Genomic DNA, 7,500 nt, shown 5'->3' with positions numbered 1-7,500 from the left:
TGAAACGCCCGAGGACGGGGCGGCGTCTCTGTTTCAAAAGCGGAAAAAGAAATAAAAAAGCAACAAAAACCAAAAAATTCCCGCCGCCCCCCCCAACCCACCCCCGTGCAGGCACCCCTGCATACGGGCCTCCGGCAGGACCGGCCTGCCGCCCCCAGCCACCCCCCCGCAAGCCCCCCCACCGCCGCCCCGGCTGAGAGAGCACAGGCACCCCGCCGCCGCCCCTTCCCACCCCGTGCAGGCACCCCTGCATACGGGCCTCCGGCAGGGCCGGCCTGCCGCCCCCAGCCACCCCCCGCAAGCCCCCCCCACCGCCGCCCCGGCTCAGAGAGCACAGGCAGCCCGCCGCCGGCCCACCCACCCCGTGCAGGCACCCCTGCATACGGGCCTCCGGCAGGGCCGGCCTGCCGACCCCAGCCACCCCCCGCAAGCCCCCCCACCGCCGCCCCGACTGAGACAGCACAGGCAGCCCGCCGCCGGCCCTTCCCACCCCGTGCAGGCACCCCTGCATACGGGCCTCCGGCAGGGCCGGCCTGCCGCCCCCAGCCACCCCCCGCAAGCCCCCCCACCGCCGCCCCGGCTCAGAGAGCACAGGCAGCCCGCCGCCGGCCCACCCACCCCGTGCAGGCACCCCTGCATACGGGCCTCCGGCAGGACCGGCCTGCCGCCCCCAGCCACCCCCCGCAAGCCCCCCCACCGCCGCCCCGGCTGAGAGAGCACAGGCACCCCGCCGCCGGCCCTTCCCACCCCGTGCAGGCACCCCTGCATACGGGCCTCCGGCAGGGCCGGCCTGCCGCCCCCAGCCACCCCCCGCAAGCCCCCCCCACCGCCGCCCCGGCTCAGAGAGCACAGGCAGCCCGCCGCCGGCCCACCCACCCCGTGCAGGCACCCCTGCATACGGGCCTCCGGCAGGGCCGGCCTGCCGACCCCAGCCACCCCCCGCAAGCCCCCCCACCGCCGCCCCGACTGAGAGAGCACAGGCAGCCCGCCGCCGGCCCTTCCCACCCCGTGCAGGCACCCCTGCATACGGGCCTCCGGCAGGGCCGGCCTGCCGACCCCAGCCACCCCCCGCAACCCCCCCCACCGCCGCCCCGGCTGAGAGAGCACAGGCAGCCCGCCGCCGGCCCTTCCCACCCCGTGCAGGCACCCCTGCATACGGGCCTCCGGCACGGCCGGCCTGCCGCCCCCAGCCACCCCCCGCAAGCCCCCCCCACCGCCGCCCCGACTCAGAGAGCACAGGCAGCCCGCCGCAGGCCCACCCACCCCGTGCAGGCACCCCTGCATACGGGCCTCCGGCAGGGCCGGCCTGCCGACCCCAGCCACCCCCCGCAAGCCCCCCCACCGCCGCCCCGACTGAGACAGCACAGGCAGCCCGCCGCCGGCCCTTCCCACCCCGTGCAGGCACCCCTGCATACGGGCCTCTGGCAGGACCGGCCTGCCGACCCCAGCCACCCCCCGCAAGCCCCCCCACCGCCGCCCCGGCTGAGAGAGCACAGGCAGCCCGCCGCCGGCCCTTCCCACCCCGTGCAGGCACCCCTGCATACGGGCCTCCGGCAGAGCCGGCCTGCCGCCCCCAGCCACCCCCCGCAAGCCCCCCCACCGCCGCCCCGGCTCAGAGAGCACAGGAACCCCGCCGCCGCCCCTTCCCACCCCGTGCAGGCACCCCTGCATACGGGCCTCCGGCAGGGCCGGCCTGCCGCCCCCAGCCACCCCCCGCAAGCCCCCCCACCGCCGCCCGGGCTCAGAGAGCACAGGCAGCCCGCCGCCGGCCCACCCACCCTGTGCAGGCACCCCTGCATACGGGCCTCCGGCAGGACCGGCCTGCCGCCCCCAGCCACCCCCCGCAAGCCCCCCCACCGCCGCCCCGGCTGAGAGAGCACAGGCAACCCGCCGCCGCCCCTTCCCACCCCGTGCAGGCACCCCTGCATACGGGCCTCCGGCAGGGCCGGCCTGCCGCCCCCAGCCACCCCCCGCAACCCCCCCCACCGCCGCCCCGGCTGAGAGAGCACAGGCAGCCCGCCGCCGGCCCTTCCCACCCCGTGCAGGCACCCCTGCATACGGGCCTCCGGCAGGGCCGGCCTGCCGCCCCCAGCCACCCGCCACAGGCCCCCCCACCGCCGCCCCGGCTGAGAGAGCACAGGCAGCCCGCCGCCGGCCCTTCCCACCCCGTGCAGGCACCCCTGCATACGGGCCTCCGGCAGGGCCGGCCTGCCGCCCCCAGCCACCCCCCGCAAGCCCCCCCCACCGCCGCCCCGGCTCAGAGAGCACAGGCAGCCCGCCGCAGGCCCACCCACCCCGTGCAGGCACCCCTGCATACGGGCCTCCGGCAGGGCGGGCCTGCCGACCCCAGCCACCCCCCGCAAGCCCCCCCACCGCCGCCCCGACTGAAACAGCACAGGCAGCCCGCCGCCGGCCCTTCCCACCCCGTGCAGGCACCCCTGCATACGGGCCTCCGGCAGGGCCGGCCTGCCGCCCCCAGCCACCCGCCACAGGCCCCCCCACCGCCGCCCCGGCTGAGAGAGCACAGGCAGCCCGCCGCCGCCCCTTCCCACCCCGTGCAGGCACCCCTGCATACGGGCCTCCGGCAGGGCCGGCCTGCCGACCCCAGCCACCCCCCGCAAGCCCCCCCACCGCCGCCCCGGCTGAGAGAGCACAGGCAGCCCGCCGCCGGCCCACCCACCCTGTGCAGGCACCCCTGCATACGGGCCTCCGGCAGGACCGGCCTGCCGCCCCCAGCCACCCCCCGCAAGCCCCCCCACCGCCGCCCCGGCTGAGAGAGCACAGGCACCCCGCCGCCGCCCCTTCCCACCCCGTGCAGGCACCCCTGCATACGGGCCTCCGGCAGGGCCGGCCTGCCGCCCCCAGCCACCCCCCGCAAGCCCCCCCCACCGCCGCCCCGGCTCAGAGAGCACAGGCAGCCCGCCGCAGGCCCACCCACCCCGTGCAGGCACCCCTGCATACGGGCCTCCGGCAGGGCCGGCCTGCCGACCCCAGCCACCCCCCGCAAGCCCCCCCACCGCCGCCCCGACTGAGACAGCACAGGCAGCCCGCCGCCGGCCCTTCCCACCCCGTGCAGGCACCCCTGCATACGGGCCTCCGGCAGGGCCGGCCTGCCGCCCCCAGCCACCCCCCGCAAGCCCCCCCCACCGCCGCCCCGGCTCAGAGAGCACAGGCAGCCCGCCGCAGGCCCACCCACCCCGTGCAGGCACCCCTGCATACGGGCCTCCGGCAGGGCCGGCCTGCCGACCCCAGCCACCCCCCGCAACCCCCCCCACCGCCGCCCCGACTGAGACAGCACAGGCAGCCCGCCGCCGGCCCTTCCCACCCCGTGCAGGCACCCCTGCATACGGGCCTCCGGCAGGGCCGGCCTGCCGACCCCAGCCACCCCCCGCAAGCCCCCCCCACCGCCGCCCCGGCTCAGAGAGCACAGGCAGCCCGCCGCAGGCCCACCCACCCCGTGCAGGCACCCCTGCATACGGGCCTCCGGCAGGGCCGGCCTGCCGACCCCAGCCACCCCCCGCAACCCCCCCCACCGCCGCCCCGACTGAGACAGCACAGGCAGCCCGCCGCCGGCCCTTCCCACCCCGTGCAGGCACCCCTGCATACGGGCCTCCGGCAGGGCCGGCCTGCCGCCCCCAGCCACCCCCCGCAAGCCCCCCCACCGCCGCCCCGGCTGAGAGAGCACAGGCAACCCGCCGCCGCCCCTTCCCACCCCGTGCAGGCACCCCTGCATACGGGCCTCCGGCAGGGCCGGCCTGCCGCCCCCAGCCACCCCCCGCAAGCCCCCCCCACCGCCGCCCCGGCTCAGAGAGCACAGGCAGCCCGCCGCAGGCCCACCCACCCCGTGCAGGCACCCCTGCATACGGGCCTCCGGCAGGGCCGGCCTGCCGACCCCAGCCACCCCCCGCAACCCCCCCCACCGCCGCCCCGGCTGAGAGAGCACAGGCAGCCCGCCGCCGGCCCTTCCCACCCCGTGCAGGCACCCCTGCATACGGGCCTCCGGCAGGGCCGGCCTGCCGACCCCAGCCACCCCCCGCAACCCCCCCCCACCGCCGCCCCGGCTGAGAGAGCACAGGCAGCCCGCCGCCGGCCCTTCCCACCCCGTGCAGGCACCCCTGCATACGGGCCTCCGGCAGGGCCGGCCTGCCGCCCCCAGCCACCCGCCACAGGCCCCCCCACCGCCGCCCCGGCTGAGAGAGCACAGGCAGCCCGCCGCCGGCCCTTCCCACCCCGTGCAGGCACCCCTGCATACGGGCCTCCGGCAGGGCCGGCCTGCCGCCCCCAGCCACCCCCCGCAAGCCCCCCCACCGCCGCCCCGGCTCAGAGAGCACAGGCACCCCGCCGCCGCCCCTTCCCACCCCGTGCAGGCACCCCTGCATACGGGCCTCCGGCAGGGCCGGCCTGCCGCCCCCAGCCACCCCCCGCAAGCCCCCCCCACCGCCGCCCCGGCTCAGAGAGCACAGGCAGCCCGCCGCAGGCCCACCCACCCCGTGCAGGCACCCCTGCATACGGGCCTCCGGCAGGGCGGGCCTGCCGACCCCAGCCACCCCCCGCAAGCCCCCCCACCGCCGCCCCGACTGAAACAGCACAGGCAGCCCGCCGCCGGCCCTTCCCACCCCGTGCAGGCACCCCTGCATACGGGCCTCCGGCAGGGCCGGCCTGCCGCCCCCAGCCACCCGCCACAGGCCCCCCCACCGCCGCCCCGGCTGAGAGAGCACAGGCAGCCCGCCGCCGCCCCTTCCCACCCCGTGCAGGCACCCCTGCATACGGGCCTCCGGCAGGGCCGGCCTGCCGACCCCAGCCACCCCCCGCAAGCCCCCCCACCGCCGCCCCGGCTGAGAGAGCACAGGCAGCCCGCCGCCGGCCCACCCACCCTGTGCAGGCACCCCTGCATACGGGCCTCCGGCAGGACCGGCCTGCCGCCCCAAGCCACCCCCCGCAAGCCCCCCCACCGCCGCCCCGGCTGAGAGAGCACAGGCAGCCCGCCGCCGCCCCTTCCCACCCCGTGCAGGCACCCCTGCATACGGGCCTCCAGCACGGGCGACCCGCTCTGTCCGCAGGGAGGACAGGTCTACCCCTTCTGCCGGCAGGGAGGCCAGGTCTACCCGTTCTGCCGGCAGGGAGGCCAGGTCTACCCGTTTTACCTGCAGGGAGACCAGGTCTACCCGTTCTGCCGGCAGGGAGGCCAGGTCTACCCGTTTTACCGGCAGGGATGCCAGGTCTACCCGTTCTGGCGGCAGGGAGGCCAGGTCTACCTGTTTTACCGGCAGGGATGCCAGGTCTACCCGTTCTAGCGGCAGGGAGACCAGGTCTACCCGTATTGCCGGCAGGGATGCCAGGTCTACCCGTTTTTCCGGCAGGGATGCCAGGTCTACCCATTTACCGGCAGGGATGCCAGGTCTACCCGTTTTGCCGGCAGGGATGCCAGGTCTACCCGTTCTGGCGGCAGGGAGAACAGGTCTACCCGTTTTACCTGCAGGGAGAACAGGTCTACCCGTTTTGCCGGCAGGGATGCCAGGTCTACCCGTTTTACCTGCAGGGATGCCAGGTCTACCCGTTTTACCGGCAGGGAGGCCAGGTCTACCCATGTTGCCGGCAGGGAGGCCAGGTCTACCCGTTCTAGCGGCAGGGAGACCAGGTCTACCCATTTACCGGCAGGGAGACCAGGTCTACCCGTTTTGCCGGCAGGGATGCCAGGTCTACCCGTTTTGCCGGCAGGGAGAACAGGTCTACCCGTTTTACCTGCAGGGAGGCCATGTCTACCCGTTTTACCGGCAGGGAGACCAGGTCTACCCGTTTTGCCGGCAGGGATGCCAGGTCTACCCGTTCTGGCGGCAGGGAGACCAGGTCTACCCGTTCTGCCGGCAGGGATACCAGGTCTACCCGTTTTACCTGCACGGAGACCAGGTCTACCCATTTTACCGGCAGGGAGGCCAGGTCTACCCGTTCTGGCGGCAGGGAGAACAGGTCTACCCTTTTTGCCGGCAGGGAGACCAGGTCTACCCGTTTTACCGGCAGGGATGCCGGGTCTACCCGTTTTGCCGGCAGGGAGAACAGGTCTACCCGTTTTACCTGCAGGGAGACCAGGTCTACCCGTTTTACCGGCAGGGAGACCAGGTCTACCCGTTTTGCCGGCAGGGATGCCAGGTCTACCCGTTCTGGCGGCAGGGAGGCCAGGTCTACCCGTTCTGCCGGCAGGGAGGCCAGGTCTACCCGTTTTGCCGGCAGGGAGAACAGGTCTACCCGTTTTACCGGCAGGGAGACCAGGTCTACCCGTTTTGCCGGCAGGGATGCCAGGTCTACCCGTTCTGGCGGCAGGGAGGCCAGGTCTACCCGTTCTGCCGGCAGGGAGGCCAGGTCTACCCGTTTTACCTGCAGGGAGGCCAGGTCTACCCGTTTTGGCGGCAGGGAGACCAGGTCTACCCGTTTTGCCGGCAGGGATGCCAGGTCTACCCGCTTCCGGCAGGGATGCCAGGTCTACCCGGTTCCAGGCAGGGAGGCCTCGTCTACCCGTTCTGCCGGCAGGGAGGCCAGGTCTACCCGTTTTACCGGCAGGGATGCCAGGTCTACCCGCTTCCGGCAGGGATGCCAGGTCTACCCGGTTCCAGGCAGGGAGGCCTCGTCTACCCGTTCTGCCGGCAGGGAGGCCAGGTCTACCCGTTTTACCGGCAGGGATGCCAGGTCTACCCGCTTCCGGCAGGGATGCCAGGTCTACCCGGTTCCAGGCAGGGAGGCCTCGTCTACCCGTTCTGCCGGCAGGGAGGCCAGGTCTACCCGTTTTACCGTCCGCCGGGTCCGGTGTGCCCGATGTGGCCGCCGGAGCTGCCGGCGGAAAGGGATGCCTCGTCTACCTCGCTCCGGCGGGACTTTGGCTCCACCGCGGTTCTGGCAGGTAGACGTCTTGCCCGGTTCTTCTTCGGAGCTGCCGAAGGGGTCGCTGCTTTGCGCTGCCTCCAGTTACGTCATGGTAAGAGTCGGCGGCGCTCGCGCGCCTCCCCGCTGGGGGAAGACGGTTCTCTTCGAGCCCGCCGGGGCCGGGGACCTCGCTGTCCGTATACTAGGGCAGAGGGCTGGCGCTCGCGGACCAGCGCCATCGAACCGCTGCAGCTACTCGCGGTTCAGCCGGCAGACTCGGGCGTTGCACGGCGGCTGTGGCCGTGGCCGTTCTGCCTCCTACCTATCGCGCACGGCGCTTCCGACTGCCAGAAGCCGCGCGAAGCCGCTGCTTGCCCGCAGGCTCCGGTGGCCGTTGCCGACTGGAGCGAGGGCTCCAAGAGGGGTTTCTCCAGGGCCGGGCCGAGACGGGCGGCGGTCGCCGGCACTCGAACGCTTGTCACCCGCGGCTCAGCCGGCAGACTCGGGCGTTGCCCGGCGGCCCTGGCCGTGGCCGTTCTGCCTCCTACCTATCGCGCACGGCGCTTCCGACTGCCAGAAGCCGCGCGAAGCCGCTGCTTGCCCGCAGGCTCCGGTGGCCGTTGCCGACTGGAGCGAGGGCTCCAA

The sequence above is a fragment of the Opisthocomus hoazin genome, unplaced genomic scaffold (genome assembly GCF_030867145.1).
Source record: "Opisthocomus hoazin isolate bOpiHoa1 unplaced genomic scaffold, bOpiHoa1.hap1 HAP1_SCAFFOLD_224, whole genome shotgun sequence".
In the NCBI taxonomy this organism is placed as follows: Eukaryota; Metazoa; Chordata; class Aves; order Opisthocomiformes; family Opisthocomidae; genus Opisthocomus; species Opisthocomus hoazin.
Note: the sequence above shows the minus strand (reverse complement) of the source record.